The 17,344-nt window shown below is 32.6% G+C and overlaps 1 protein-coding gene across 1 annotated transcript in view; it reads right to left on the reverse strand.

Moving 5' to 3' along the window:
• The window catches only part of LOC131850371 (uncharacterized), a 116,207-nt gene that overhangs the window by 76,106 nt on the left and 22,757 nt on the right, over positions 1-17,344 (reverse strand). The window contains exon 2 of the mRNA XM_059200589.1: positions 5,134-5,202. The gene's annotated coding sequence lies outside the window, so the exon portion shown is untranslated. The remainder of the gene's footprint in view (positions 1-5,133; positions 5,203-17,344) is intronic.

A 17,344-nucleotide genomic window follows, 5' to 3' on the forward strand; every position in this document is an offset into this window, starting at 1 on the left:
CCCAGCTGTTGTCTGTCCTTACAACATAATATTAAAAATAGGGGTCCATGGTACTAGGATGAAATTTAGAGTTGCATGTGTCTTTTAATAAAAAATATGTAGGTATCTGTATAATCTAAAGATTCACAGATATTCAAAACCTATCGACATACATGTATATATAAATAAATAATTTTAATGCATTAAGTTACTCGCCAATTCTATGTGTGAATATAGGCAATATAGGATGTTGCCTCATCTCAAACGTACATTTAAGATATTTCTGAGGTATAGAAGAAAGAAAGAAAGAAAAATATAAGGTATTTGACCGTCGTACAAATGTGAATCTTACCTACTGAAATGTTTCAAAATACTATGAGATGTGAGGACAGAGAGTAGAGTCAATAATAATAAAAACGCCGTGTAGCCATAACAAAATAGCTGGAGACCCTGTTAAACAGAGTTTGTTTTATTGGTACTTCACACGTAATACACATTTTTTGTAAATACCTATAAATACAATAATAATAATAATCTCAGGACAATTCACACAACGCCATCTAGTCCCAAGTTAAGCTAGCTAAAGCTTGTGTTATGGGTACTAGATAACTAATACAAATACATAGATTTTTTTTGTAAATACATACATATTATACATAGAAAACACCCAGACCGATACAAATAATCATACTCATGAATACAAATGTTTGTACCGTGTGAGGAATCGAACCTGCGACCATCGGTCGTAAAGCGGTGTGCCAGACCGCTAGACCACCGACGTCATCATACAAATGTTTGCATCGTGCGATTGATCGAACACGCAATCATCCAGAGTTGAAGACGGTATGTTAAACCGCTAGACTACCGAGGCCTTTAAGGTTTTAGACCACTTTGTGTGTAGTTATTTTTTGTTGTTGGCAACCCTGCTCCGATGCGAGTTATTTACATAACTGTTCCGTGCGAGTTGATGTTTGTACGCTGTCGGAGTTTATTGCAGTTGGTACAGAGAGACTGGTGGGGGGAAGGGGGGTTTAGTAGTGTGGACTGGTCTGGGGACTGGACTGTTTGAGTTACGAACACTGATTATTGGCTTTTGCAATAGCATATGATGGTGGTCACTCTATTCTTCCAAATTTGAATTTAAATATATATAATGTATTATTGTAAACATATACAACATTTATTTGAAAAGAATGCGACTGAGTTATTGTCAGTTCTTCTCATCTCGAAATTATTCCGAACTGACTGACTGACTGACTCTTATGATATCTCAAATCTCAAACCGGTAGGTTTGACATATCATAAGAGTTTGTAATAGACCTACATGAACAAAGATATTTTGAACTGTTGACCCAATTGTTAGCAATGTACCATGTCTTGACTTCCACGTGGTTCCTCCTGGAAACCATTATGATAAATTCGATAATTTCTTGGTAAATTCGATATATTGCTAGCAATGTATTATGTCAGGTTGACTTCCACGTGGTTCCTCCTGGAAATCATTATGGTAAATTCGATAATTTCTTGGTAAATTCAATATTTGTCACGATGGGCTAACTGATCTGATCTCATGTTCACCTTATCATCCTCCACTGCGGCAGCTGGAGGACATAAGCTGTGCCTAGCTTGGAACTAGGTGGCGTTTTGTGAATTGCCCGGAGATATTATTAATAGATTGTTCTTGTATATAGGCGATGGTTATGGTTACCGTTTACCATCAGGAGGGCCGTCTAATTATTTGACATTCCAAAGATTTAAAATTAGACCTATCAGTTTCATCATGAAAAATCTCGCTCTATAATTCTATAACCTACCAATACGATCTACAATTGAAACCAGCAGAAAGATCCTGTAATTTATACTTTAATTACTACGCCCGTATGTCCATTTTTATTTAACAATCCATATCGTGTACACAGTCAAAGATAACGTCGTGATACCTGGAGGCCATTTACTCGACAACATTGAACGGCACTCGAAAACGAAAAGTAAACTTCGAATTACACCTGTTATTATACGAATTACGGCCGTAATTCATGCGTATTACTGCCGTAATTTCACGATTATTGCACTGTGTGAAGGGACACGTTGTTACGTCAAATTATCGTATATTTAAGGGGTAACGCGGAATTATTTACAGTACATAATTGGGTGAAAGAGTGTATATTATATTTCAAATTCAATTTGAGGATTCAAAAGAAAATATTTTGGTCCAGAAAAGAATATAGCATGAAAGAAAATACATACATTACAATTTCAATTTGACGATGCGAAAGAAAAATGTTTTGGCTCAAAACACAATATAGCAAATTATACTCGTAAGCAATTACGTGTAAGTGTCATGCCGTTTATGATTTCTTTATGATTAACTGCTTCGTCCGAGCAAATCTGTCGTTTATCGTTTCCGTGAGATTTATTTCTGATGGGCATATTTAACATAACTTATGTTCTACATTACATATTTCAAGTTTCATGCCAAATTAATAGTGCAAAAGTGAAAAATCACTCGATAAGGAGGAGCCTATACCTATGTACTATATGGTGTTTTTATGTACTATGTACTATGTAGAGTTTTTGTATCTAATCTTAATCTTAATAATATTATAAAGTTTTTAAGTATGGATGTTTGTTACTCTTTCACGCAAAAACTGCTGAACGTATTTTGATGAAACTTTAAAGTACTATAGATTATGCTTCAAAAAAACACATAGGCTAATTTTATATTGTAATTTATCGTAGGTGAAACCGCGGACGCAGATAGTATTTTATAATTGTGTAATGATTAAAAAAAACAATGGAAAACATGACATCTGTAAAATATTTATACAATTCGCAAAATGTATAGGTTAAAACCAAATTAAAAGAACGACGCGAAGAAATTATGAAACAAAAAAGGAATAAACAAGTGACAATATTTTTTAAAAAAAAATGTATGGTGATTAGATCCCTTGGCATTTGACTTACGATTATCATAAGTGTCTATAGTAGACGTACATGAAAAAAGATACCTTAACTTGATTCAATTAAGATTTAAAATGTAAAAACGGTTGTGATTAAAATTACCTAAAACAACAAGTGTGCATAAAGCATATACAAGATTGACACATAAAATACTTTTTAATGAATTTCACAAAACCAAACCCTATGCTATCAACTACTTACAACATATTTTCGTCTACAAAGTAAAAACACGTAAACTAGTCTGCGTATGCGTTAGGGAAATAAACAAATTGTCGGTGATTACGCGTTTTTACACGCAATCGGGCACGCACGTGTGCGCATCTGTATTAAAAAAAAATAGAAATGCATGTAAAGTCGGTTAGCGAAATGATTCCAGGCGACTACATGGACATTCCTCACAAGTATTTCTTTAGGCTTTTAGGTTTTTACGGCGAGTAATTACAGGTTAAGGTGTGCCCTACGGTAATAATATTATTACAGCCGTTTATAAATATCTCGAGGATAATTATTCTTATTGTTTACGCTATGATTGCATAATTATATAAACTATTTATTATTAAACTATTACTAACATTATTTTCGCGGCGCGGTACTATGTGAGCGGTAACGCATGAAGATAAATTCCATTCCAAAAGAAACTGTAACAAACTCATTTTCAAATTTAGTCACAGAAATGTTTTTAAATTATTAAATCTGTAGTTTTAGATTCGTATTAAATAATACTCATGAACACAAATATTTGTAACGTGCGAGGAATTGAAACCGCGACCATCTGACGTAAAGCGGTGCGCTATACTACTAGACCACCGAGGCCGAATATATGAATAGAATAGAATAGAAAATCATTTATTCAAATAAACTTAATTTAAGCACTTTTGAATACACAACATTTTTTTATTAAATCTACCACTCATTTGGAAAGCTGACTGATTACAAGAAGAATAAGCAAGAAACTTGTGTGTTGCTATTTAATATTATTGTTCTCTAATCTATAAACTATCCTTTTAGCATTTTAAGTCTGTACATAAATTTATCTCTCATCATTTCTCATGACCACTTTAGCAAATTGACCATGCGCAAACACTTGTATATCTTTTTACAGAAATATTATGTACTAAGACAAGAGCATTCATCCAGTCAATAGGCCCATTATATTCATGTTCTGCAATATAAGAGTAAAACCCATATAAAAATAGCTTGGAGTACCATAAAAAAAGATAGCAAAATTACAGTTGAGTCCGCGCATAAATCTTAATACATAGACAAGCGACACGGCCGTTCTTTCTATATTGTCTCTGGTAAACATTTGTTTTGTTCTGCTCGATTATTAATAAGCTTATTTGTAATTCTGATTTATACTTTATTACCTTGATAATACGAGCGATATTTCGTAACTTTTGTGTCATTTAATTTTACTTTTGCTGTACATTGATTGTGATCAATAAATACAAAACACATGCGGGAACAAGTCTGAGGTATAATTAAAGTTGTTATTTATTATATAAGTGTATATATATTACTCTATTGTATGCTTTAACTTCCACGATACAGGCAATATCTAGTATAGGCTTATAAATAAGTATACCTCAAGCTAAGTTTTTCGATAAATTAACTTATTGTGATATGATATCTTAATATTAAATCTATGTATTAATAGTGAACTGTAAGTCACTATTTTCACCCAACGTTACTTAAAAATGACATGGTTTCACTATCACTATCATTTATGTTTACTATTTGCCAGTTTGTACCATTCTTAAAAAGTAATTCTGAACTATATATATATTTATTCGAAAGAACAACACGCAAGTTTACTGCATATTCTTCTTGTGACGAGTCTATGTTCCAAATGAGTGGTAGAATAAAGAAATGTGCTAATCAAAAGTGCATATATTTAGTTTAAATTTATTTGAATAAAGATTATTTATATTTCGAGTCTTGTAATATAACATGGGCCCAAATACGCCCCTATTAACTTGACAGTCCGTTATCAATATCTACCAGAAGAAAACCGAAATAAACGACTCGACGACCTAGGACAGATGTGCCTGGCGTAGAAGGACTAGGAAAACCGACCCCAAATAAAATGGGAAATGGCTAGGCAGAGAGAGAGAGACAGCGAGTTTATTTCTATTTCGAAATTTTCTTTAAAAAAATGTAATTTAATAATTTTTTGAGTATTTCGGTATTTACCTCGTATATATAACGTTTCCTTTGGTACGCCCCTGTGTCGGGCGACATTAGAAACGATACGGTCGATATCTGAAACAAACATACGGCAAATTAGTATTGATATAAGATTAATACATTTAGTCTATTTAAAAAACTCGTTTATATATCTTTTTATACTTATAGTATATGGGGTTGTATAATACATAGTACACTAATCATTCTCATTATAATAATAAATTGCCACTTTTTTATATATAGTATAAAATCATAGTATAAAATACAGTCGCTGTCGCTGTCTGTTCGCGTATAATCTTTTAAATTACGCAACGGATTGTTATGGTTTTTTCAGCAATAGATAGAGTGATTCAAGAGGACGGTTTATATGTATTGTATGAAATTCAATGCTTTGGAATAAAAAATAGTAGATAATATAAAATACTTAAAAGATTTGATATAGTGAAAGTACTCATAATGAAACTGTTTTGAAGATTATATATCATGAGATTATGTTCGTTTTTTTTTTCTTTCCACAGACATAAAGTCCGTGCTCTTATTATGTTTTTAACCTTTTACATTTCTGTTTTTAATTTCAGAACAGAAACAGAGATTATGATACTCGTAGTTAGATATTACGAGTTCTTTTAAACATTTTCATAGTCGTTCAGTTGCAATTAGTTAAAAACCAAAACCCATTATTACAGTATAAGGCTCATGTAGAAAAATTAAATACATATTCATGAATCTGGAATCGAACCGGGCTGTTAGCATCTCCATAATCAACTTGCCGACCAAAACTCCCACTTTTTGTGAGCCCTTAACGTCAACAAGGTCCTGTGAATGTGACTTTTTTAACATTCGACAGCCGGTTCTCACCGAACCGTCCAAAATAAACATAAAATCACCTGCTGAAATTCGATCTTATCCCCTTGGTAATAAGGGACGGGATATATTTCAACATGAGTCACTTATCGGCAGAAAAGGAAAGTGACCGCATGGCCTTGAAATTTATTGTTTTTTTTAATGCGACTGCAAATCAATAGTACTAATAATATCACAGGACAATTCACACAGCGCCATCTAGTCCCAAGCTAAGCAGAGCTTGTAATTTGGGTACTACATAACAAAATAAACACATATATACATTTTCATAAATACAAATGTTTGCACCGTACGAGAAATTGAACTCGTGCGAGGAGTCGATACTGGGACCATCGGAAGTAAAGCGGTGTACTAAACCGCTAGACCACCGAGGCCGTCAAATAAATCGTAAGAAGAAAAACACGTAGATTCTAAAATTGACGAATGGTTATAGATTAAATAATAGCTGTACAGTACATGGTATAAAGCAACGTTAATCGAAGCCCCGACAACTGGTTCCGTGTTCATGACAACTCGCTGCGCCTACGCAACGCTGAGTAATACAAATAATAACGAAACGCAAGGTATTTAGTTTTGGCGGACGTCAATCTATTATGTACCTTTGAAATGTGGAGGATATTTCAGATAACGGTTTTTATATAGTACTGCATCTAATCCTGTGCAGAACACACTGTGCTGTATGAGAATTTCATAATTTTTTGTCTGTGAGACGAGAATTTTATAAATTCTCGGGTCACAGGGTCAAATGTTATGTTAATAACGAAACGCGAGGTATTTGGTTTTGGCGGACGTCAACCTACTATGTACCTTTTAAATATGCAAGATATTTCACAAGACGTTTTTTATATAGTACTGCATCTAATCCTGTGCAGAACACACTGTGCTGTGTGAGAATTTCACAAATGTTTGTCTGTGATACAAGAATTTCATAAGTTTTTGTCTGTGATACGAGAATTTTATAAATTCACTCGGTGACATACACTCGGTAGCTTTGAGAATAGAGTGTTATCTATTTTTTTATTTTTCATTTTTTTGTTTTAATTTCTTTATGATTAGGTATTAAAAATTACATATACACAAAATTTTCACTATGATGATCAGCCAGGAGACTTTTAAAAAAGATTTTCGGGTAAACGCTTCAATCCGTTAAGTTGCATTGGACTATTCTTGATCGGGACGAAAAGTAGCCTATACTTATCTTATATTCTTCTACTACAAACTATTAGAAGACAAAAATATATATAACATAAAGAAAAAACATTCATGAACTTACTATATCATTCACATTTGAACATATAATTGTAAATGATAAATTATATAATAATAATAACAACGCAAGATAATCCTCAGCCGTCTAGTCCCAAGGTAACCAGAGCTTGTGTTATGGGTACTAAACAACTGATCGTTATATTGAGATGGATTTTTTGTAAATACATACATAATATATGTGCTACCCAGACTAATACAACCAATCATACTCATGAATACAAATGTTTATATTGTCCGAAGAATTGCAACCATTGAAAGTTAAGCGGTTACCTAACCCCAGAGCACTGAGAATATCAAACTACAAAATATAAAACCTACATGCAAAAAAACATAGTCGTATCGGCATCTCCTTCTTTTTGCAGTTGGTTGAGAACTTGAGAGTACCTTTTGTAACAGTAACTGCGGTCATGTCACCCCAACAACGGTAAAGCACGCTTGCACAGCACAACTAAACAGATCCAGGTCGCAATTATATCACTTTGTTCCAACTTATGGTGTTTAACTCTAGACCTTAGCTCTAGACCCGTTGGTCGCAACGGTCTAGGGATGCCAACTGTACAAGGATCCTAGAACATATAAGACATTTTCGTCTGATGTTTTTGTATGGTAGCAAGTTCATCGTCGTAAATGTTTTTTACGATATTGTGACCTACGAAATATGGTAATATGATGTACGAGATTATTCAGATTTCGTATAGAATTGCTGTATTCAAATAAACTTCATTTAAGCTCTTTTGAACATTCATCATTATTTTTTTTTAATCTACCACTGATTCGGAAATCTGTCTCATCACAAGAAGAAAGAGCAAGAAATTTATTAAATAGAAGTTATTTAATAAATATAATATAAATAGAAATTTATTAAATAGAAGCAATAAACTTCATTTAAGCTCTTTTGAACATTCATCATTATATTTTTTTAATCTACCACTGATTCGGAAATCTGTCTCATCACAAGAAGAAAAAGCAAGAAATTTTCCGTGTTGCTATTTTAAATAATCATTGTAACTAACATTTTTAACTTGAAATATGTGAATACAAACTATCAACTAGGACTAATTAATTAGACTCAAAATATTAATTCTTCATACAAAGCTTGTTTTACTATGTGGTACTTCAAGGTTGGTAACCCTGTGGTGACCCACATATTCTAAACCAGTTCACTCTGGATATAACCAAATAAAATAATTCGTTGTAAAATGGGAAATAGATTTTACCGGCCGCGGCGTTTTCCTCTGCGTGATCATGATTGGCCATATTAAAACGTGCCACATTTCCTTCCAAATACTACATACGAGTATACGCCAAATTTCATAGTAATTGGTTAAGGAAGAAAAATTTACCACGGTGAGCCTGACCTCAGTCAACCTCTTTCAACTTCCAACAGAGCCCCGACATGGTAAACCTCACACCCGATATGCTAACCAACGTTAGGATATTGTGTGTATGATTCGATTGAAGTTTCACCCGCCCTCCCGCGGTTTCACTCGCCTTAAATTTACAGCCTATGTTATTCTGATTTTCTGTAAAGTTTCATCAAATTCCGTTCAGTGGATTTTACGTGATAGAACAAACATCTATCTAACTATCTAATCTATCTATCTAAGTTGAAAACTAACATCTAACTTACAACTGTCGCGTTTATAATATTAGTTCAATATATTTTATATACTGGAGTGTCTGTTTGTTGTAATATTGAAATAACCTTTTTTTACTACATGCATATGAATATAAATACGGTACATAAACCAAAATAACATTTTTTACATTTTTTTTCTGTCTGTCTGTCGGTCTGTTTGTTCCGGGTAATCTCTGAAATGGCTGGACCGATTTTGATGGGACTTTTTTTGGCAGGTAGCTGATGTAGTAAGGAGTAACTTAGGCTACTTCTATTTTAGAAAATTAAAGTTAAATTCCACGCGGACGAAGTCGCGGGAACAGCTTATATTTTATATATCTGTATATTTTTTTCAAATATATTTTATATATTACTACGAATTCCCATTACTATCAGTTCCTTCCCAGTCAGTGTTACATTGTCAATTAATTAATAATCCTAACAATTCACGACTCAAGTAAATTGTAATACACGAACGAAGGTAATTTCATTACGATATTATTTTCTCATGAAACGAAATTAACAATGGGTGCACATATTGTGTCGTTTAGATTACTTTCATTCGACATCGTGTATTGTCTTTTAAGTTTTTTTACTAATTGCCAACATTTCACTTATGACTATAGATCTCTCCAACTTTCTTTGTCTGTGTTCCTTTTTATATCTACAATTTAATTATCTGCGAAAGGAGAGAGAGGGAAGAAATTACTAGAAAACTGGAAAATAGAAGTAGTTTAAGAACTTATGAAGATTCCACATACTTCATTACAATCGAAATTCAATTTTTCATTAAGAGTTCATATTATTTTCTATATATTATAACTTTTACAATACATTTTAACGTTACTATTTGGATTTATACTATTTTGTTTAATTCCGCTATCATTATCATTTCAGCTGAAACAAAATTAAACAAAAGGTAGCGGACTTAAACAAAATAATAATATCCATTAAGTTATGAAATATATTACCACATAATAACACATGATTCGTTAAAATAAAATCAAAATGTTATTATGTAGTTATGTTAATGTATTCATGTAGATTTATTACAGACTCTTAGGATATGTCAAATCTACCGTCAATTCGGAGTCCTTTCGAACTAAAAAGAACTGAAAAGAAACTCAGCTCTTATTCTTTTCAAATGAGCTTGTACATGTTTACAAAAATAAAGAGTCATTTTTAAACTCAAATTAGGGAGAATAGAGTGACCCCCAGCATGCTATTCTAATTTGCTCAAAAGTAAATAGTCTAATCAATTGCCGTAACCCAAAATTTTAATGTTAATCTTATTGAAATGAACGTTTTAATTGTTAGGAAATATATCACAAACTTTTTAAATTAGCATATAACCTTAACATATAGACTTCATAGATTGTGAAAGCAAAATGGTCGACATCAAAATCATTGTCTATTTGTAATGTATCTATACAAAGCTAGGGAAGATTGCTAGTTACAAATAGTTTATTTTTTTATATAAACTGTGGCCCTTACGCTGCGTATATGTAACTATGGTTTGATTACAATCATAGTGTCTACACGTCCGCTTAGTAAGTTCGCGGAAGTGAAGTGGTTGGACCACTCCTCACTCCAGAGCTTGTCTATGATTAGACCACTCTAGTCAGGGTTGCCAACTTTATATTATTAATATCCTTGGACAATTCACCATAGTGCCATCTAGTCCCAAGCTAAGCAGAGTATTAGACAACTGATACGTTTTGTTTTGGAAATACATAATATACGTAGAAAACAACTACTGACCAATCCAATAATCAAATTTATAAAAATAAATGTTTGTACCGTGCAAGGAATCGAACTAGCGACCTTCGGCACCATCGCTCAGCACACCATCATTAAGATGGTGTACTGAACCGTTACACTATCAAAAAAATATACGAAATGATGACTGATTGCCGAATGTTTAAAAGAAATGTTGATAAATAAGGGATACTACAGAATTTAAGAATATTTACATCTCTCTCCTACGCCTCTCTTCCATGTTGCTATACCTAAAAAGGTGCGTATATAATATGCGTATAAATGAATTAGTAATTGTGCAATGTAACATAAATAAATAAACGAGACTAAATTCTGGGTTCAGTACGCGTATCCTTGTACTGGCAACCCCGACTCTAGTAGCGGTGCGATGCGTTCAACCTGTTAACTAACGATACAGCCGAGACGTGATACGAACGCCCGATAATTTCACAATGTGGACTAGTCTTAGGTAGTTTGAAAACTAACTAGTTCGGAAGACTACTCCCAAAGGCGAACTACTCGAAGTAATTCGCAGTTATTCCGCTCTTTAGTTCTTTTGATAAAACACATATTTACGTATTAAAAAAAACAATGTCATAGTACCTAGCTGTAGTAACGCATTATACTTGAAACCCCATAAATAAGGTGATAAGTGCTGTTTAAGAAAAAAAACAATAAGGCATAGAGATAGTCAGTCTTTTTTTTATTTACTAAGAATTGGCTAGAAGTCAACAGCCAAAAATACAATACCTACTACAGCCTAGTCGAATTGTAATTTGTTTTATATTATATAAACATATTTTTAATATGATTTGTTATTATTGTTATTTTTAAGAATTGGAAATCAACAGTTTGGCCATTTTCAAATTCTATCAAGCTGCAACAATCAAACATACTCATTGTTACATTTATCAACAATATTAAGTATAATTTTCAGACACAGTAAACATAATCTATATATAGATGTAAAAAAATAATATTCTTCGATTCGATCGTAATCGTGACTTATAGCTGTATGGTTATTTTTTAAATTATCCATAAGCAAAGGAAACGAGACCAGTCAGCCAGGTCTCCACAAATAGGTCGAAACACGCAACGGCGAATAATCTTAGAGTTATGGTGCGTTATTATAGGCAATTAAAAGTTTGTCAAGAAAACAAACAGGTTTTCTCGATAGAATCCCTCGCTCGTCGTCAGAACTAAGGTTATAAAGTAACTAATGCTTTTTATTGTCAAGGAATTTTATCCTGCTGTTAGGCTTAATTATTGCGTGATGACGTTTGAACGACTTTAGTAGAATATTATGTATTATCTAAGTATTATCCAATAGGTATAATAATAGGTACAAAAGGTAGGTATATAATAGGTTAGTAAAATAGAGAGACCTAGAGAGATATAATGATATATATGTATAGAATCTTCTTATGGGTACTCCTAATTCGCCCATGTTTGGGCGAATTTCTTGCTTTCGTGTTATGTTCAGCCTAAAGCATGATAGCTGCAGTAGTTTTGATATGTTATCCTAAAATAGAAGATTCGAAGGCCTTCCATGTAAATTAATTACCAGAACATTTTTAGAAATCATTCCGTAATATTGCAAATAATTTATTTTTATATTGGCTAATAGAGATGTTGTTCATATACTCTTATTAAATATAAAAATATATATATCTACATATTTTACGCATATCAATATTTTAAATATACGTTTTAATTATTCGAATTTTAAATTGCTTAATGCTATATAACTATTCGTGGCCAAACAGATTAAAATTCTGTAATATATATATATATATCATATTTGTACGTACAAACCTTTAATATCTTGCTATAACAGAATATAAAATAAAAAATAAAAGCCAAAGGTAGCCATTTCGACTAGAATATTTTTTTTATTTTGCTGAAATATTAATAATAATAATTTGTAACAGAACTTAGCGCTGCACTAGGTATAATTATTTCCGTTTTCAAATTAAGAAAAAAAAATGTTACTGGCATAGTATAACTTCGATTTTTTTTCAAGCTATTCACAAGAGTTGTTCAATAATTCACCTTTATTCACCGTCAGTTTCCGTGTTATTCACTCCTTTAGTGTCGGCTGCATTCATATCGCATGTTATTGAAAGTGTGAGAAAATTCCACTTATTCAATAAGTTCAAAGCCAGATCATATAAGAATTTGTACAATTTAAAAACTACTTCATATTCGATTTTCAATCCTGAGAATTGGCGAGAAGACTAATTTAGAGCTTGTGTTGTGAGTACTAGATTACTTATATAAATACCAACCAATGCAATCATACTCATGAATACAAATGTTAGCATCGTGCAAGGAAGCGAACCCGTGACCATCGGAAGTAAGGCGATGTGCTAAACCGCTAGACCAGTGAGGCAGTCAATATCTAGTATTATATGTTGAACTTGGTACTTGGAGAACCTAATTAATAGCTAACTTAATGTCAATGTTATATCTGACCTCAGCATCTCCGACCACGGTCACAAGACAACAATGACAACATAATTGTATGGGATGTATGAGTATGTATGTATCCATACATACAATAGTCCGCCTTCGTGTATGTAACCTTTGATCAAATCATTATTTCATAACGTAAAACTATTCAATCAAACCACAGTTTCTTTGCTAGGTGTAGGTACATTTTGAGGAAGTGAATAGCGTACGTTGTATAATTAAAACAGCTGACATAATGAATGTAATAATCATAAATTATAAGAATACAGACAATTACCCGTGACATTGTCTAATTTTTTAGGTAATAGATAATCTATATCCAATCTGTTGCAAAAGATAGATGACAAATTCAGAGATTTACACGTTATTGACACACATTCATACAAAATGAAATGATACAAAACGAAAAAAAACAAAAATAAATGTACCCAAGTATGGCACTATCACTAATATCCTTAAGTTAGGATAAGTTTAGTTGTAATAATTACTTTCTTCTTATTTTAATTCCTTTTCGTATTTTAATTCCTGCCCTAAAAGGCTTACAACCTTTGCCGGGGAAAGAGGCTTCGAGGCCCCAACTTCCAACCATCAAGGCTTCCCTTGGGGGTTTACCAGTGGTCTTGGAGGGTAGCGTTGTGGAGTGTCAGCATTTATAATACTGCTATTATATTTTTAGTGATAAAGTAGATATAGCCTCAATCAATGAATAAAGTCACATCGACATCCACCTGTCATCGCCGGAAATCATTGCCTTTAATTCCAGGTCAATTCGCAACGATTACCTAACTCACCTGACTCATCTTCCACTAGTATCCCGCCAGCGAATACCATTAGCACAAGCGAGCATGCATCCTAACCATCCATACAAAAATAAAACTCAAGTAAACCGGCCTATCTGTATGTAAATGCAATACAGCTAAACGAAAGGATAAATGTAAAGTGAGAAATGTATTTGTGTAACAATATTCAAATGAAGTCACGCTTGTCGGTGGGCGATTATATGGCGACCATGACATGCTTAGGTAGGTGTCGTATCCGACGCACTGGTTTCATACCGATACGAGTTTAGAAAAAAATATTTATATTTTTTATATATCAAACAAACAACGCATATAATGGATAATAAAATTTCACAAAAAGATATCTTTAAATGATATCAAATAATTTACTAATTTTAGCCGCTGATAAACGTCAATTTTTTTGTATTAATATTTTTTCCCAACCGTACCGTTTAGTATAATGATACAATTGAGAAGAACTGTCAAGAAACTCAACTTCTTTTTTTTAAAAGCCAGTTTAATTACATTGTGTATTTACGTAGGTTGTATATGACTATAATTAAATGAAAATCCCGTGCATGAACAACTATGTATTGCCATACACTTTTGTCATAATAATATAGTGAGTAAATGTAGTCATTTAGTAAGACTTTTCTCAATAAATATGATTTAACAGATGTTTTAAATGTATTTACAGGCAATTCCAGTATATCCTTTAGTTATAAAAGAACCATTGAATTTCTCTGAACGATACTTAGTAACAGCAAGTTTGTCTTTAAATCTAGTATCTATTAAAGTTATGGGAATAGCCTAGCTTTAAAAAAAACAAAAGAAATTCGATATCGCATATATCATATATGACACACTTAAGAAATGAAATGGAAGGATATCATGGTATAAGAAAGGTGTCTTCGAAAGCCCGGCAAATTTGTAACTACAATAAATAAAACACGATAAAATAAATATAGTACCGTTTTATTTATTAGTGCAATATAAATAGTATTGCATAAGGACACTGGCTCCAGACTGTTATACTGTTTATATTTAAAATTCAATTCTTTCGTTTTGTACTAAGAATAATTACACGCTTTGGCAAAACTAATATGTACTAGAGCTGTTACAAACGGTAGGTACCCATACAAACTAACTAGTACAGTAACTATATTAATGAGGTCTGTCGTTACTTTGGAATTGTTGGAGTTACTAGTTACTGTAGAGACTATAGTTGTTTAGGTACTATAACTACATAGTTACTGTAAGTATGTGATTACACCACACTTAGGACTGTAGCGACTTATGTTATTGTTGGAGGACAGAAAGACAACATGCTTCACTTTTATGGCTCGCAAACTATTAGTCTAGCACCCTGCTTAAAAATAAGATGGCGAAACAGCCAGTCAACCAGCCTCCAGGCCGAAGGGGGACAGGATGTATACAGGACGGAAACACAATAATACTACAGGGAATCAGAGAGGTAGAGTCGGCAATTAAATAACTCGAAGAGACGTCTTAGAATTTTTAGTCAGTCAATTAATTCAATCTTATGTTACCCATTCGGCGACCTCACCAAGGGCAGACTACCCTCCGTGAGGTATTTCCAAGTAAAAAAAAGTAAAATGTTTGTAGTTACACTGGTAGTATAAAGAAAAACAGCAAAAATGTTGCCACTGTAAATAAACAACAAAATTGCAACAATCACTGGCACAGAACTCAATAAGTATTTGGCCATTCAAAAGTAACTAGTAACGTAACGATCCTGTAGTAACGAGTACTGCTTAGATTAGTAACTAGTAAGTACCGATACACCGTTTGTCGTTACTACAGCTCTAATAGGTATAAAATTGTAAGTAAATTACGTACGGGTAGGTACATATGTAATGATTCATTTCACGTGTAATTTACTAAATACTTTAGCTATTTTGACACTATTAATGTTGCGTAATTTCACTTAGTCATCACATTATGTTATATTTATCTAGAGATTTATGAAAACTAATATTTTTACAATTTATAAATAAATAAATAGTTGTAGACATGTCATATGGCGCCAACTAGTTACAAACTAAACTCGTACAATAATATTAAATAACAAATATAAATTCTTAAATATATCTTTTGTTAGTACATAATATACATTGTAAACGGTTGTGAATTTGACTAGATTAATAATATTTAAGTTAATAAATAAATAAATATTAATAAAAAGTAAAAGTTTATCTACTCTATTAATTTCAAATGAAAATAATACAATTGCAATGCACGTACAAGCATAAAATCTCACTTTCACTTACATGCTAATTATACTTATAATAGGTACGAGTGCATTAATTATTAAAATTTGCTATGCTTTTAGAACACAATTATCTATTTTATTATACTTCATACAAATATGTTACTCTCGTAAATATGGCTGTATATTTTACATTTAATAAAACCTCGAGTAAAGTATAAAGTAACAATAATTACAATAGACTAACTTCTACCCATGACTACGTCGCATCCATAAGTTACGTCACACGTTGCGGAGAGGCCATTTTTTTCATGATTTCACATTTTAAAATATAATATATCTAAGTATAAAAACACGAACATTTGAAGCTCAAAAATATCTCTAGTGGTTTACTAGTATTTGTAAATTATGTGACGTCACGTAAGGGAAGATTGAAAGTCAAAAATTCGAGCCTCTGACGGGCTAAGAACGGGGATGGAGTCGAAAAATTATTGAATTCGTGTGACGTAATTTACAATATGACTCTCTATATCTGCAAGACAGGGATAGAAGTTATCTTCTAATATACAATAATCCTTAGCTAACTTTATACACGTTCTTTCACGCGCGATCAGGAGCGCGTGGGAAAACCAGCGCGTGGTATCATGAAAGATTACATAACTGTTTGTTGTTCACTCTTTCGCGCGTTTTTGCGTATGATTCATGTCATTTCAAATATTTCATTATTTGTGGCAAAAAAACCACAGATTATTTTTCAAAAACACGTTAAAGATTTATAAATTATCTATAACTCTATAATTATCTTTTTGCTGCATAGACAGATGTCCGCCATTTTGCAAATATAATTGATTACTATAAAAAGGCGCTAAAGCACGCACGATTGGAGGACGCGGGACGCGAGCTGGCGGCGCGGCGCGTGGGTCTTTCTCGTTCTCTTTGTGTACATTTACATGCTTATTGTTTCATGTTGATTCGCGCGTGAAGAGCGTACAGTTAAAGACGGGTGTTGTTCTAATCCAAGTTTGCTCAACTATATGCCCCGAATTTAATATACCACGGTGACGAACCTCAAATGGCCCGTGCAAGCAAGTAAAAATATTTCTAAAAAGAAAAATATAAGACATATTCTTAATTTTAATATTAACAATTATATTTGGTAATATTGTTTCTTTATTGCATTTATCTTAAAAGTAAGTAGGTACAGTAGGAACGGTCACGGTCAGTCGC

Source organism: Achroia grisella, unplaced genomic scaffold (assembly GCF_030625045.1).
Source record: "Achroia grisella isolate CSIRO2021 unplaced genomic scaffold, CSIRO_AGI_Agris_v1 utg754, whole genome shotgun sequence".
Taxonomy (NCBI): Eukaryota; Metazoa; Arthropoda; class Insecta; order Lepidoptera; family Pyralidae; genus Achroia; species Achroia grisella.